General features: G+C 41.2%; 1 protein-coding gene and 1 pseudogene across 10 annotated transcripts in view; one reads left to right on the forward strand and one right to left on the reverse strand.

Annotated features, from left to right (window-relative positions):
* The window catches only part of Erc1 (ELKS/RAB6-interacting/CAST family member 1), a 306,255-nt gene that overhangs the window by 111,411 nt on the left and 177,423 nt on the right, over positions 1-17,421 (reverse strand).
* On the forward strand, positions 9,348-10,374 carry LOC148006338 (mitochondrial import inner membrane translocase subunit Tim23 pseudogene; annotated as a pseudogene).

Genomic DNA, 17,421 nt, shown 5'->3' on the forward strand with positions numbered 1-17,421 from the left:
AGACTAAGATACTCTTTTACTTGATATACAAATCGACCAGCTGACTAATACCCTCACTAGCACGCCAGAGTACACATTAATGTCCACTGCTTTGCTTAGGGTTGGTCCACATCACACTGTATGACCCAATGACTCAGCTCACTGTATTTGTTTTGCTTTGACCATATTTTTTAATACATCTAACTTTCACTCATCTTAAAGGCATTTAAAAGTAATTCCAGTTTCAAGCACTGAAAATGAAGAGTGCCAGTGTCTTGTCTCTTATCTAACTCAGAGAAAGCTAGCTCCCCTCTGATCTTTACTTTTGGATGTGAATTGCAATATGCTGCCCAGGCTGACATTAAGCTCCTCGGGTCAAGCTGTTCTTCTGCCTCAGCCTCAAAAGTAGTCAGGACTTGGACCTAGCTGTCAAAACACAGTATTTTAATGGCTTACCCATATTTCTTTTCTAAAATATTCAACATTAAGTTTCATAAAAATATATCTTTTCATATAAGATCATCATTGGGATATACAATTATAAAAATACATAATTATAGTTTCGCGAGTAAGCAGAATAAAAAAAAGTTTGACAAGAAACAAACTAAGTAAGCTAACTCAACAAGTTAGCATACAGTTTATTTGAGTAATCGAATACCTGCTTTGAGTACATGCCGGGCATCGACTGGTATGGTTAAGTCTCAATCTGGTGATGTGTTAAGTAGAAGTTTGTCACAGAACGTCTTAGATACATAACAGAAGCACATACACCAGCACTGACTCAGGCTGACAGCATCTGTTGGCCTGTAAGAGATGTTTCCCATTAGAAGCCAAGGGTTCTATGTTTGCTACCACTTGAAAAAGTGACAGGAAAGGTCATGATTCACTGAGTCGTTCTGTAAATTCAAGCCCAGTACCTGTCTCCTCTATTCCATTACACACAAGACTAGAATACAAACAAACGGAATATTTCATAGGGAAAACAGCAGGAGGAAAGTAGGGAGTCTAGTAACTCAGTACTTGGTTTCTTTTTTTTTTTCTCCTCTTTTTCAGAGACAGGTCTTTGCTATGAAGTCCTGATTGGCCCTCCGAGTAGGTGAGTCAGGGTTTGAGGTCACGGGATCCTCCTGCATGAGTGCTGAGCTGACAGAGATGCACACCACGTGGGGCCTTCAAGTATTTGCCTATAGCTAAGGCCTTTGGTTTAATCCTCAGCACTGGGGAAAACAAAGCAGCTACTAGGTATGGTGTTTCCTGCCTAAAATCCAATAGACAGTAGACAGACTATTAACGCGCTAGGCCATTAGGCAAGTTATCATGCATGTACGTGACATATCACACACAGACACAACAGACAGACACATGTACAATAAACCAACAAACAGAAACTCATAAGTTTTAGTCTAAAGATTTACCTAGCTAAATAGTGGAAGTACATGCCTTTAATTTCAGAGCTCAGGAAACAGAGGTGGGCAGGCCACTGTGAGTTTGAAGCTGGCTTGGTCTATACTGTAAGCTCCAGAGAAGCCAGGCCACAGAGAAACCCTGTTTTGAAAAACAAAGTTACCTCTCTGTGTCGATAGTGGCTGGAAGTAGAATGCCCACCATAGGCTTGAGCATTTGACACTGGGGTCTCCAGCTCGTGGAGCTGAGTTGAGGAGGTGCAGCCTTGTTGGAGGAAATGTCATTAGGGACTAGCTTGAGTGCACATAGCCTTGCCCCATTTCTATGTATTTGCTGTAAAAGATGTGACCCTCAGCTTCCTGCTCCTTCTGGCCATGATTACTCACCAAGACGGACTTCTGGATCCCTAAGACCCCTAACTTCTTCTACAAGTTGCTTTTGGCTGTGCTCTTTTACCACAGCAGCAGATAAGTAAATACTCCCCTGTCCACTTTAGAATACAATCTGGGGCAATGCAAGGGGACACAGTAAGCTAGGTATGCACACGGGCTTGTGAAGGCCTTTTCTATTTCCTTGTAAATAGAGCACCGATTAATATGGGTTTATAATGGAGTTCTCTGGGTATACACCCAGGAGTGGAAGAGCTGGGTCATAAGGTAGTTTATTGAAAACCTCCAAACTGACTTCGATACAGTATTGATTGGTACTATGCTAGCAGTGAAGAGGGCTTCCTTCACATTCTCTCTAACATTTCTTCTCAGATTTCTTGATGATAGACTGGTTTGTGATGATAGTTTTGTCTTTCCTCTTAGCTAGGGAATTTGAGTACTTTTGAGTAGGTATTAGCCATTTGTAATTTTTCTTTTAAAAACTGCTCATTTCAGTAGCCACCGTGTTGCCTGACAGCTGTGTTTCCTTAGTGTTGAACTGAGAGGAAACTTCAAATAGACTCATGTGGAAGAAAGAGCAGCTCATCAATACAGTGATGACCCAGCACAAAAGTAAACTGAATCAAGAATCAAGAAAAGGATCAACCTGAGACAACAGAAGACATATCTACAAGTCAAACATACTCTTCTACTTCCTTGACAAAGGTGGATTGTGCCAGAAGGTGGTGGGCAGCACCAGGAGATGTCAAGAGCTCCATTCCTGGCTGTGGATGAAGAACGTAGACAGCAGCCACTCACAGCAGAAAGGTCACACTAGGAGGAGAAATTCTGCCTCCCACCCCGTCTACACTGCATAAGACGCTGCTGAGGAGGAAAGGAAGTAGTTTCCAAACGGTGAGGCTGGGGAACAGGAATATTTAATGCTACACAGTAGAAATTCAATCATCTGCAGCCAATGAATGGAAAAGCTTTTCTATTACTCAAACCTAATCAAATTTCATGCCATTTATAAGTAAAAACATTTTTTTCCTGTGCAAACTTGTCTGCATAGGAAGAGAATGCATAACTGGTCAAGTGAAATAGCCAGAGGACTATTGGTAACCTTGTGAAGTAATTACTCATTTCTAGACACACAGTGGATAGCATTTGCAATTTCATATCACAGACCGCTACCATTTCCAAGAAATTCTGACCTAAAGAGTACTTAGTCAAGTCTTGATTTGTCTAGGATGTTAGAAAAATCATCAGAACTTCATTGCTAAGAAACCAGCCCTTGTAGATACAGTATCACGTGGCTTACTACGGCTTTTCTCTAACTCCCATACATCCTAGCCTTTAGACTGTGGAGACTCCAATAATAACTCACAATCAAGTGATGTTTTAAGAGTTTTATATGTTCGGTCCCCAGCTCCGAAAAAAAGAACCAAAAAAAAAAAAAAAAAAAAAAAAAAAGAGTTTTATATGTATTATTTCTCTTAATACCAGGTCCTATTTCTGATTTTACAGTTAGACACAGGAAACTTCCAAAAAAGAAAAATAGTGAAGCCCACTTTAAAGTCCAGTTGGGGCCCAGAGTTCTATGCTCTTAATTATAATTAGTTTCTGTCAGTTAGGTGAGTCCTAAGAACAGTGCTTTAAAATGGAATTATCTTCAACTGGAAGGAGGGAGGGAGGGAGGGAGGGAGGGAGGGAGGGAGGGAGGCAGGGAGGGAGGGAGGGAGGCAGGGAGGGAGGGAGGGAAGGAGTAGAGAAAGGAGGAAGGGAGAAGCAAATGCCACTATGAATGAGCATTGTTTACTGTTTACATCTGAAATGATTCCCAAAGGCTCGTGTGAAGGAATGTATGCAGCTGATGTACTGTTAGGAGGCATTGAAACATTTAGGTGGGGGTTCTGGTGGAAGGGAGACCTTGAAGCCTCCTCTCTCTACATTCTGGCAGCAAGTAACAGGACCACCTTTCCTCTGCCATGTCTTCTCCACTATATCTTATCAGGAGCCTAGAGGAACTAAACCAAGGAACCAAGGACAGAGGCTGCTGAAACCTCTGAGCCCATGAGCCAAAATAAACCTCTCCTTTAGACTCTCAAGTATTTCACAGCAGTAACTAGAGCTGACCAATGTGGCATCATTTAGTGTGTGTGTGTGTGTGTGTGTGTGTGTGTGTGTGTGTGTGTGTGTGTGTGTGTGAGAGAGATTATATAACAAATAATGGGTTTAGAATTAAAGAACATAACATCATGACACGGGAAAGCATTGGCCTTAGTTAATATGTCATGCTGTCTCCATGCAAGTAGGAAAAGATTCAAGATCATTCTGTTGTCAGACTGATACACATTTAATCCTTTCTCCTACGTTCTGACATACTGATAACTTCTAAACTAAAATGTCATAAATATGTACAATTAGATAATCTCTTTTTCTACAATGTGAACATGTTTCCAAATTGTGTCCTGGTACTATCCCAAGGAACTCACAAGTTACTGTGGACTATTGTAAATGCTGGGTGAAGCACAGTAAGAGGTCAGATGGTGTACAAATTACCTGTCCAATGTAGGATTATGCTACATTAGTCTATCTTTGTGAAGTTTTCAATGGCTGGTGTATGTTTGGGCTGCTATAACAAAACTATAAACTATGGTGGTTGAAGGTGTGGCATAATGCTTACCCAGCATTCCTGAGACCCTAGGTTTAATCTCTAGGATCATAGCCTCAATCAAATCATAAAAGCTGCAGAAATCTCATAAATGACCAAAAATAAACTGTTGGCAGCTCTGGAAGCAACAAAGCATAAGATCACAGATGGGCCCACGGGGTCACGGATGTCACCTTCTCGTTGTTTTTCTCACAGGGTGGAAAGGATACATGGAGTCTATGAGTGCTCTGTAAGGAACCAATCACAAGAATGGGCTTTACCAGCATGATCCATTGCAGAAGCCCATTCCTATTAATAGAACTATAGGGGTGAAATCTCAAGGGAGTGATTTAGGGGGTATAGGCATTCTGATTGTAGAAATACAATTTTAAATGTTCAGCCCCACAATGAACAAAAATCTCTGTGGATCAAGAAATAAGCATTCAATATTGTGCATAGGCTTAACTATACAGCACTCAACAAGCATCTAAGTAGTGATGTTTTAAAATGAAAGCATTTTATTACAATATATTATTAAATGCATCTCTGTATTTTGAAATGATTACAAAACTGTTAGGGCACATTTAAATGTAAGAGTCCAGGTACTGTTAGGAAATGTTTGGTGTTTATTTTGGCCAAGGAATCATGGGAAATTTGCTGACTATGCTAGAATCAAAAGTTTCTGGAAACTAGTGTTCTAATAAGAAAACATCATTTTCCTTTAGAAAACAATATGACAAAACCCATCACCTAAAAGTTCAGAAATTCCAAGTACTGTTATTGTGTTCCTAACCATAAAAAGCTTGAGTAAATAATAAAATTTAAAATAATAAAATTTCTTCACTTTAATGTAACTGGTCACAACCCTCCCCACACACAACACACACAGGCTTTTCCACCCTGGGTCTTTCTCTTCTGCTAATCTGCTGCAACATTCTAACATCCAAGGGAAATTTGCTGACTGAACAGTCACTACAATTCACACCACAATCCTACAGCTAAAGAATAAACACAATCTCCACCACAAAACTTACAATTTGACAACTATTTGGTATCACAGTGTATCTATCCCTGTCACAGACTTGGATTCTGTTTAAAAGCAACACTGATATTTTTAATGCACTTAAACAAAGCTGACACAGGCACAGTGGCCTACACAATAATGACCTTTGAGATTTATCTCCTCCTGTTTTCAGTGTTAAGAGGAGAACTATAGTCAACAGAGTTGCCAGGGTCCATGATTTTTCAAATGTACACTAGAATACAGGGAGGTACCATGCTTTTCTCCTTATAGATTAATTCCATTCTAGTCAATGAAACACATAGCACCCTACAGGCTGAAAGCCTCTTTTTACAATAGTGTTTTAAAGATGGAGGAGGAAGACAGCAGTGGACATTAATCTAACCGGAACAGCAATTTATAAAATGCTTGCTTCTAACTTCTAATTTTAATGAGCCAGAATCTTACCCAAACAGGGACTGATTACTATAAAGCCATTCTCTCATTAGCAAAAAATAAAATAAACATAAAACACAGCTCTGGAACCTCCTTGAACCTCCTTGTGCTTTGAAAGTGACAATGTACTCATTAGCAGGATATGGAGATGCACAGAAAACAAAAAGTGGTTAGAGGGCAAAAAAGTAACCAGAGAAAATAAACACCTTGGAAACCAACAGTCTGAAGAGCTCAGCACAGAGAAATACATCACATAAAATTCCACATACAGTCCATATATCCGAATACTGAAAAGTATGTTAAGTATAGGGCCTAGAGTATTTTGCACAGCACCAAAAAGAGACAGAAGTTTGAAAAAAGAAAATAAACCTTAACTCAAGAGTAAAATCACAAACAAGTTATTTTATAAAAATCCTTCTTAAGTTGAATTATTCCTTTATTTATTAATCAAAACAAACAAACAAAAAACAAAAATAAAAAACCAAAAAACAACCTTTGGCCTGACAGTTATTGTCTGGAAAAACAATACTGATTTTATCTTTCTTTTCAAGATTAATCCAGAGAGCCTGACAAAACCTGAGGTTTGCAGAAGCAGCCACCTTCTCGTGGCAGAGAGAACACTTGAGCACTGGCAGTCAGAAAGGTGTCTAGGTGTTCTTGCTCAGAAGCAGCACTTCCAAGTGTGGTGCTTGCTAGGTTTTGAGTGCAAAATCGCCCGCCTACAATCATGGAGAGAAATTATGTTCTGTTGTTTGTAAGCATACTGGTTTGCAATTGTGTAATCACTTAGACACATTCTAACCATGATAATCTGATATAGCATGTGTATCTATCTGTCCTTGTCAACAAACTTTCTGATGATATCAACTCCATATTACATATTTTATTTCAGTAAGTTCTTTATAGTAACAGTTCAGTTTATCTCGTGGTATCAGAATTGAAATATTAAAGTACTTAATCACAGTGATCTTGTCAAAAAGCTAATAAATTAAAACAAGTAGACCTAGAAATAAAAAGGCATGTCTTCCTGTGTACTATGACTGCTGAGATGCAAATACGCAAGCCTTGTATGACTGTTCTCACTCCCAGGAATGAGAAGCTGCACGCGGACTGCTTCTTTAGGCTGCAGTTCTAGTTCAATATTAATGTGTGAAGCAATTACCATATGGAATGGTCCCTTTAATGCCACCTGGTCTACTTCCCAGCAGTGAGCTCCACTCCCAGGCCTGTCATGGCTCATTTAAAAAGCACAGTATGCTCCCTCTCTGAGCCTGCTCCTAGAGCTCACGGAGTTGAGGATAGAATGAGATACGAAGGTGTTTATCATGAGGTATACTAGAACTCTGAGCCAAAGCAACGGGAGCTGGACATTATGAGCAGGCTGGGAACACTAAGAGACTTTTTTTCTTTAAAGAATACTGAATAAATAAACTATTCCACAAGACACATAAAGTTTAAGTAAAGAGAAAAGTTTCAAGCAGAAGAAAGCCTTGCTGAAACTTAGAGCACACAATAACACTTCAGAAGTATAACGAGCATATAAAGTCCATCCTTCATCATTGTCTTTATGCTGCTTTTCCACATAAACTGTGGTTCACGGGGTTGCAATTTATCCATCCCATAGGCAATGGCAACATTTTGACAACAGATACTCTCTCTAAAATTCAGGAACCAAACTCATTCAATGAATGTTTAAGTCTTCAAAATGGAAAATTAAATGTGTAAAATAATAGGCAAGAAACATTTACAAGGGAAATGAAGGGGGAAAATATGAAGAAAGTAAATTTACTTTAGCTTGGAGCATTTCTGAAAGACCCAGTGAACTCAGCTAACTTAGAAAGCCTCCCTCTGTGTTCTGAAAGGTAAGGCCACAGCACCGAACAAAATGGAATATTAAAGAAATGAATGTTAAAGAAAGTCAAAGGTGTTGGTTCTATCTGTAAAAACAGATTATGTTAGAAAAACTTGCGTGAGCACTGTAAAGCTGGTTCTGGGGAGTAACAGAAGGCGATGGGTAGAAAATCATGGTAAATTCAAATACACAAAAGAGAGATACAGAGTCTCATGTACAGAAATTAATATGGAAAATCCAGTAGTAGATATCCTGGGTTATCACAGAGAGAGCAGGAAGCTGCCCTGAAGTAAACAGGTAGTGCCACAGAAACATCCCCTCACAACTGGGGAAAGTAAGACTCACTAGCAACAAAAGCACTTGGAAGGATGGGGTGTGTGTGTGTGTGTGTGTGTGTGTGTGTGTGTGTGTGTGTGTTTCAGTGACTGAGACTTAGCTCAGGAGCTACCCTGGGTTTCATTCCCCACACACTCCAAGAATGGAAGCTTCACCAAGACAGAAGAGCGTCATACTGAGAGGCCCAGAGCCAGCAGAGGGCTAGCAGTGAGTCCGCTAAAGCACTCGACCAGCCGAGCTACTCCTCACTTTTCATGGTGAGTTTTTAAGTGCAGCCTTTCTATGTATCTGCAGTAACATAATTAGAAATTTTAAAAGAAAAAAAAAACTTGTGTCATATCAGGACCAAATGTTATTTAGGAATAAACCTAGCACATAAAATTTAAGAATGATGCTGAGAAAAATACACAAGATGTTAATTAAAGTCACTGTGTCGGTTAATACTACCAATGTGACAAGAACTAGAATCACCTAGGAGATTAACTTCTGGGTGGAACCGTGACATCCTAGACTTCGTTAACTGCTGTGTGAGGGCCCATCCCAAATGTGGGCAGCACAAAAAGGAGGAAGGAAGAGAGACAGCAGCGGTCATCCCTTGCTGCTTCCTGATGGGACCGGCTGCCCTCCTGAATCAAACCTTCCTGTGAGCAATGAGCAAAGTACAAACTGGAGCCACAAAGGAGAGTTTATCAAACAGACGCAGCCGATGGCAGGACTCCATGCTATAAAAGACCACAGTTTTCCTAAATCAGTCTGTAAAAACAATGCAAATTCCTATTAAAATTTCCTAAGGACGTCTTCAAAGAGCTATTCAGCACCGTAAAAGAGTGTAAAGGTTCCAGATGGCACTGGCAAAGAAGACTGAAGAGATTTGCTCCACTATACACTGTATTTACAAGAGTAAATACAGCAGCAACGAACTATCACAATCACTAACAGGTGATGAAGAAAGACTATACTGAGGTGTCCAGTCTACTTAGGCACACAGGAAACTTGGGGTTGTAACGAGACAGGCTTACCATAAGAAAAACTAAATTAAGTAATTTTCCATATGCCAAATATCCCAGTGTATAATTTCAAACTGTGAACATCATAGTTTACTGAAAGGTAATTTTCACCCACAACGGCTATTTTATCAGTATTCGGCTACACAACTCGGTGCTCTGCTGGGGAGCATGGTCACTCTTCAGAAGACAGTGTGTGCCTGTGTGTGAGCTCTTCAAATGCAGGGAAGAGAGCATCTGAATTTGTTTACCCATATTTTATCTTACTCATAACCCTTATCAGAATTTTGGGGGCATGCAGTGAGTCCAAAACCAGTGGGCGGGAGATGGAGAGACAGCTCAGCAGACAAGAGCTCCTGTTGTTTTCAGCACAAGACCTGGGTTTGGTTTCCAGAACCCACCTGAGATCACTCTAGTTTCCAGGGAGATCTGATGCCCTCTTCTGGCCCCTTAGGGCACTGCATGCATGTGATGTGCACAACGTAACAAAAGTATTTTTACTTTTTTTTTTAATAAGATTTGGTGTGAGCCTTCAGAGTAAAGAAGGTGGGAGGACTTTAAAAGGCAAAATTAAGAGTGTGAAGGTGGCAGTAGCAACGAGGGCCTTCCCATTGTTGCTGTGCGGACACTGTCTAGCACACGGCCCTGGCTTGAGCGGGTGGTAGGAAGTCCACTGCAGTTTGCTGCGACATTTTGGAGGGTAGCAGAGGAAATGGCAACAAATCAACCAGTGGCTTCTTCTGAGCAGGCGGAGTGGGTTACTAGAATGCTGATTTGGTCACCATCCTGCTATGAACCCCGTCTCCTTATTTAAATGTGGCTCCACAGCCATCTCGTTCAGGATGATGAGGATTTATTTTGCCAACTGGAGCTAGTGACCCCGAGGCAGAGTTGCACCAGCTTTCTTCACCATTGAGGATGCTGCATGACGGGGCTGCATTCAGGGCAATGAACAGGTTTTGTTTAGGATTGAAGGAAACCTGGTCCAAACCAAGAAATGTACAGGTTTTTAATATGGAGACGAGGCAAGGGGCACTTTGGGCTAATACTCTAGGTCCCCTGGCTTTGCTCTATAGTGCTTTTGGTGTTATCATTGAGAAAACACGGGGTGCAGAAGATGACCTCGACACAGTAGCAGCTGGGACCATGACAGGAATGTTATATAAATATATAGGTGGTCTCCAAGGAATAGCACGTGGTGGCCCGGCAGGACTGACACTCACCAGTGTCTATGCACTGTTTAACAACTGGAGCACATGAAAGGTTCCCTGCTCCAAGTCACTCTGAAGATTTTTGCCACCTCAGGAATGGGGGAAACCTAACAGTCATCCAGATCAATTAATAAGTCAGTCTGGAGTTGCTTTCTCTCTTGTACCTACAATTACTTTGAACAATTGGAGACTGAGTTGCTGTGACAAAGATCGTGGATGCTTAGCCTGGACTGCACTGCTTGCCCTCAGTGAATGCTTGCCCTCAGTGAATGCTTGCCCTCAGTGAATGCTTGCCCTCAGTGAATGCTTGCCCTCAGTGAAAGGAAGCCAAACTTTTTGGTGGCTCACTGAGTATGTGTTCTCTTCTCCACTGGAGGTGATCTTGCACCTCCTACCCCCAACCTGGGAAACCACTTAGCTTTCAAAGTTAGGTCATACTTTTATTACCTTGTTAATTCATTTTAAAATCTAAAACTTAATGTTGCCCTGTTTTCCAAATAAAGGGTGAAAATGGGGGGGGGGCAAAATAACATAAAATGTTCCAAACATCTAACAGTTTTTAAACAAAACCAAAATAGTGTAAAGGGGAAAATAAGAATAACATGGTTATAACGTAATAGGTTATTTTGAGGAGTGGGGATAAAATGTGCAAATAAGAGTCAGAAATATATCTAAGGAAAAATTTCTGGAGGACCAACTACAATATGGAACTTCTGAGGGTTCCCCAAAAAATACGTATAAAATAATTACATTTAGATCGTCAAGAAGAGTGGGAACTTAAACTAACAAGCAACTTGTTAGAAAAAACTGTTCTAAAATAACTCATGTACTACAAAACTGTCTGAGTAGTACTTTAATTCAGTTCAGTAATGTGACCTATACTGATCACTGTCAAAGATGAAAAGAGAAAATAAGTGCAAATTAAATGAGACTTCAGTATAGTTCATGTTGTACCAGAGGAAGCCATGATGTATATGCATGTTTCTCGCTGAATGTGGTGGTGCAAGCTTTCTGTGGTGGCATTTATTTGGGTTTCCACAAGTTCAAAAGCTAGCCAGTGCTACACAGCAACCCAGAAGCCCAAAGGAAAGGAGAGAGGGGAGGTTAGGGAGAGAAAGAGGGAAAGGGAAGACAAAGGGAGAGGGGGGATGGGTGGGGGAGGGGGAAGGGGAGGGGGGAAGGGGGAGGGGGAGGGGAAGGAGGACGGAGGGTTTCTATTTCTACACTTGATCTTAGCCAAAAGGCTGAGAAGCGATGGGTTTCTATTTCTAGTGTTTTGTCTTTTACCAAAATAAACACTTTCTCTAAGAGACTCTTGTGCTCACTGACTCTTACAAGTTAGAATACGGATTCTAGCAGTCAGCGTTAGACAAAGGCACTCTGTAAACCCTTGCAACAAATGGCAATCATAGAAAAAGCTAAGCCAGGCAGGCAAGGGAGGGGCAGAGTGGATGTGCAGTGAAGGGAGGGTCCAACAAGGACAGCGCTAAACCAGAGACACACCCAGGAGATGTGGAGAAGCAAGATCATTCTCTTTGGTCCTCTGCAGACCCATGCTATACTGTTACCTGGGAACTGAAGGCTACACTTAAAGGCTCAGTGTTTGCTGCTGCTAAGTACCAACCACCTGGCTCTCAGCTCAGCAGCATTTCTACCCAGAAAATTTCTTGCATGTTTGTAAATACAAGTAACATGAACTTACTGTTTCTTCTCAAATATGCTCTAGGCTGCTGTGGCCTCTGTCTGAATGTGCATTTCCTATTGTTTCTCAGATTCCACAGAGAAGCCACTGCAATTGTGAGTAGGATGATGTTGAAAATGTAAATTGGGTTATAAAAAAGCGTCTGAAGGTTTGACTGATTCACCATGGCTATATACATCTATCTAGTCCATCAGATATTCTTGAATTACTTTCAGTCACGTTTTATACTTTAAAAAGACCTTTGAGAATTTCACATATAGAGGCTGAATAAAACTTCTAAACTTACTATATGATATGCTTTGATAACATACTGAAAACTTTGTAATGCTTTCTAGGTTTCCCTTTGCTTACTACAACTATGTGGACCTAATCTGCCTTTCTCCTTCACTTTCATACCTGCTATAGAGCATTATAGTGTATCTATTAGCATTTTCATACCTGTTATAGTGTATCTATTAGCATTAACATTACTGTATAAATGGGATTCCCTACATGTTTGAATCCTCTGTATGATTCTGCAAGTGGCCTCTTCACTACACCTGCTTTACTGGGCAGAACCTTTGGATGTAATTCCAGTGATCAATTATTGCTTTTGCTCATTATAGTTTTGGAGTCTTATGTACAAAATCTTTGCCTTTAAGAATATCTTCAGGCGTCTTTAGTATTTTCAAATATGTTGTAGGTTTTATAGTCACAATCTATCTCAAAGAAGAATCAGATAAGGGTCTACATGTGGATATCCACTTCCCCCACAGTAGTTATTGAAGAAATGACCCTTTATCCAAGACAGGTTTTTGTTTCCATTTTAAAATTAGCTATTTGATGGCTAAGATCAAACACTCAGGTGACAGCACATGTTGGGGAGAATGTGGACAAGAGAAACATGCCTCCATTGTTGGTAAGATTGCAAACTTGTGCAATCACTCTGGAAATCAGTCTGGAGGATCCTCAGAAAACTAGAAATAGACCTACCTGAAGACCCAGCTATACCACTCTTGGGCATATACCCAAAAGATGCCCCAACATACCACAGGGGCACATGTTCATAGAGGCCTTATTTGTGATAGACAGAGGCTAGAAACAACCCAGATGTCCCCCAGTGGAAGAATGGATACAGAAAATGTGGTTCATTTACACAATGGAATACTATTCAGCTATTATGAACGAGGACATCATGAGTTTTGCAGACAAATGGATGGAACTAGAAAATATCATCCTAAGTGAGGTAACTCAGACCCAAAAGGACAAACACAGTATGTTCCTACTAAGTGGGTATTAGCCAAAAGAAAAAGAAAAACCAAAAAACAAAAAACCCAAACAAACAACAACAACCAAAAAAAAAGAACCCCCAAAAAACAAAACAAAACAAACAAACAAACAAACAAACAAAAAAACCCAGAATACCTAGGGTGCAATCCACAGAACTCAAGAGGTTAACAAGCAGAAGGGCCCAAGTGAAAATGCTTCAATCCCACTTGGGAGGGAGAAGAGAGCAATTGTGGGAGGCAAAGGGAGGGAGGAACCTGGGTGGGAGAGGAGAGATGGAAAAGGGAAACATAATCAGGTATTGGTGTGGGAGGGGATTGGACAGGACAGGAGAGAAGGCCTGAAGGCCATCAGAAAGAACGGAAATATGCAACCTTGGAGGTTAGGAGGTGGTGGTGGGGGAATCTAGAAGGTACCAGAGACTTGGGAGGTGAGAGACTCTCAGGACTCAAAGGGAGGAACCTTAGGTGAAATGCCCAACAGTGGGAAGAGTAACTTATAGAGCCCACCTCCAGCAGAAAGACAGGGTATCAAGTAAAGAATGAGGTTGCCATTCCACAGTCAAAAAATCTGACCCAGAATTGTTCCTGTCTAAAAGAACTGCAGGGACAAAAATGGAAACATTATTATTAATGCTATGGTGTGCATGTCCTTTGAGATGCCCTACAAGTAGCTGACTAAGACAGATGCAGATACCTACACCCAACCAATGGACTGAAGTTAGGGACCCCTGTGGTTGAATTAAGGAAAGGCTGGAAGAAGCTGAGGAGGAGGGTGACCCCATAGGAAGACCAGCAGTCTCAACTGGCCTGAACCCCTGAGATCTCTCAGACACTGAGAGCCATCAACCAGGTAGCATATACCAGCTGATATGAGTATATCACATATACAGCAGACATATATACAGCAGACGACTGTCAGGTCTGGCCTCAGTGGGGAGGCCTGGCAGGGGTGGGAAGTGTGGGGTAGGGACATCCTCTTGGAGACAAGGAGGAGGAATGAGATGAGGAACTTTATGTGGGGAGGGATGGGGGAGGGGGTTGGACTGAGAGGTAGGTAATGACTGGACTGTAAAAAAATAAAAAAAAATAGCTATTTGAGAATTTTGTACAATGTGTTTAGATCATATTCTTCCCTCCTGTCATATCCACCTGCCTTACCTATCAGCCTAACTTTATATCCTTTTTTGTCTAAAACACACATGCATGCATGCACACGCACACCCCCACAATCATGAGGTACAGTTGGTACTGCTCTTATACTCTGGAATGTGTGGCCTTCCGCTGGAGTGTGGTGAACCTACCAGGTGCCAGAACTTCAGAGAAAAGTGACTGTGTTGGAGTGGGTTTTATCTGAGACAGTGTTTCACTATGCAGACCAGGCTGGCCTTGAACTCAGAAAGATGCCCTTGCCTCTGCCTCCTAAGTGCTGGGATTTAAGGTATGTGCCTGCCATTATGTCCGGCTTCCAATGTTTATTTTTATTACCTATTGAGGGTTTGAATCCCTCACACTGCACCGTGCCACGGCCCTTGTGGCACTAGCACGTGCACTGTCACAATGGCTACAGTGTTCTTATGCCTGCAGTACTGCTTTACGCCTAGGTTTCTTTAGGTACTCATGTTTTCTGGTGTTATCATATGGATTCTGGGTTTTTTTTTTTCCTAACCTTGCAAAGAGTAGTTCTTGGTATTAAAGTAACCTACTGTTCCTGTGGTGCTTAATCTTGTTTATGTGTAGGACTGGTTCCTCTTTACATATCTACCCTTGCATTTTGGTGGACTCCACTTATTTTGACTGTCCACTCTGTTTACATCCTCACAGATGAAATGATCTTCTTACCGACAGTATTTTATTGGACATACTATCCACTAAGCAAGTGTGTGTTTTTAGTAAAGAATTAAGACTATTTATAGTCAGGGTTACTAGTGAGAGCTATGTCCTTTTTCTCTGTTTATTTTCTCCTTCCCTCTGATCTACTGTGTTGCTGAGGCTCTTGGCTGACTTTTCTGTTTGACATTTAAAGGTTCTTACTTCCCAGATGTCTGCTCAGTTCTCCTTGTCATATCTTGCAGTATCATCCTTAATTCACAGAACTGTCTATGCTTCTATACTGAGAATTATTCCTCAAATTGGATGGGTATCTCTTACACATGTATGTGATGGGACTTCTTGGTGACAGTCTAGGACAGTGTCTTAGGTGTATGTCTTATGTTTGAGTCCCAGCAGGACTTTCTCTCATTCATGTCAGAACCTGGAAGCAAACCCCACACTGAAGTGGAAGCCTAAGGGTTCTTTGGAAAGTCAGCTGGATGGTGTTCTGCTGGGGCAAACACATGGCTGGTGAAGGTTTCACTGACACAAGAGACAGGATGATGACGCAGACACAGGAGAGAGGATGCTCTGCTAAAGCAAGCATGTGAAAGGACATGTGATGAAGGATGCTTTGCTATGGACACATGTATTGATCGGCCTCGCACAGTGTAGGTGAAAGGACACGTGATGAAGGATGCTTGGCTGTGGACACATGTATTGATCGGCCTCGCACTGTGTAGTGGGGCTGCATTTGCCAGGACGCCATAGAGAAAACCTTCTGTGGTGTGCTGCACTTTGTTTCCTCTTCAGCAGACTCGGGACGATTGGCAGAGTGATGTCACCTGAGACCAACGCACATGCTAGACAGGACGCATGGAGGACACGCAATGTTTGGAGGGTATAAATAGGACTCCAGGGACAATGGCGGGGACAGAGTTAAGCCTGCTTATAGCGCTAGCTGTGCAATGCTTGTAGGTCCTCATCTTAGCTCATTTCAGTTCCCCGAGAGAGGCATAGCTGGGCATTCCTGTTAGCCCTGCTCACTCCTGCTGACTCGAGCCAGGTTGAGCCTGGCTGTCTCTGCTAGGTCGTGCCAGGAAGCAGACTAACAGGTACAGAGATAACCGAGTGATACACAGGAAGTCCTTCACAAATGGCAGCACAAGTATTTGAAATAAGAAACTAAATAGAACATAACGTACAGATAACAGATATTACACATCGTAGCTACAAATTATAGCTGTGACGGATTTTTGGTTTTGGGTTGTTTTTTTTTTTTTTGGGGGGGGGGAGGGGTTAGGACCGAATTTCAGATTATCCAGACTTTGGCTGGCCTTAAACTGGTATGTAGAAAAGGATGACCTAGAACTTCTGATCTGCCAGTCTGTCTTCCAAGAGTGAAATTATACTTTTTTCTTGAAGAGAATATACTATACATATAATCAAGAATGATTTCTAAACCAGGCCTAGTGGCACAAATCTGTAATTCCCTTTACACATAAGGTTAAGGCAGCAGGATTTAGTTCAAGCCCACTTGGGCTACAGAGTGAATTTATGGCCAGCCTGCGAAACTCAGGAAGACCACATTTGGAAAAAAAAAAAAGGAAACAATGTTAAGAGCTGGGGCTGTAGACTGCCTGTATACTGGAGGCTCAGGTCTAGTCCCCAGAACTAAATAATTAAATATAATTCGGATGCCAATCCCAAGAGGGGTATGTGTACATTTTTAATATTCTTTGTTGGACTTCAGAAACGTTAAATTTTAGTAAATCCCTTCTTCTTTGTCTTGGATCTCTAACTGTTGGCCAAGAAAGAAAACAAAATCCCAAGAATAACTTTAGTTTTTCTAGGTAAAGGTCATACTGAGGAAAAATAAGATATACATCTGATACGTATGTTTCAGATGTTGCGTAATGAGTAGGTTGAACGAAACATTTCAATTTTAAAGACTGGTCCCTTAAAAATCACTTTCTTCTACCAAGATTGTTTCCTTTATACCCTATACTGCTTTTCAAATTTTATTTTTATTGAGCATTTGAGTAAAATTTTGGTGTTACCTTATTTTTTCCCCTCTTCAATGTTCCCCAAAGTGACTTGTTTCTTATTTTTAAACATAAGGACCTACTGATTACACTTTTTTTGCTTCGTGCTGTTTTTTGATGGTAGAGGCATATTATTAAAGCTTTGATGCGATTTTAAAGCACATGCAGTTTCAATTTTGGATGCAATTCATACAGCAATGACAGAGGTCTGGAAACAAATATTACCTAAGATTTGAAAGCCACTGTTCACTCTCTGACTCTCTTCTCTCTCTGACCCGTTTCTCTCCTACCCCCATGTATTCCCACCTGGCCTCTCCCCAACCCTCTCCTTCTC

The sequence above is a fragment of the Rattus norvegicus genome, chromosome 4 (assembly GCF_021556685.1).
Source record: "Rattus norvegicus strain SHRSP/BbbUtx chromosome 4, alternate assembly SHRSP_T2T, whole genome shotgun sequence".
NCBI lineage: Eukaryota > Metazoa > Chordata > Mammalia > Rodentia > Muridae > Rattus > Rattus norvegicus.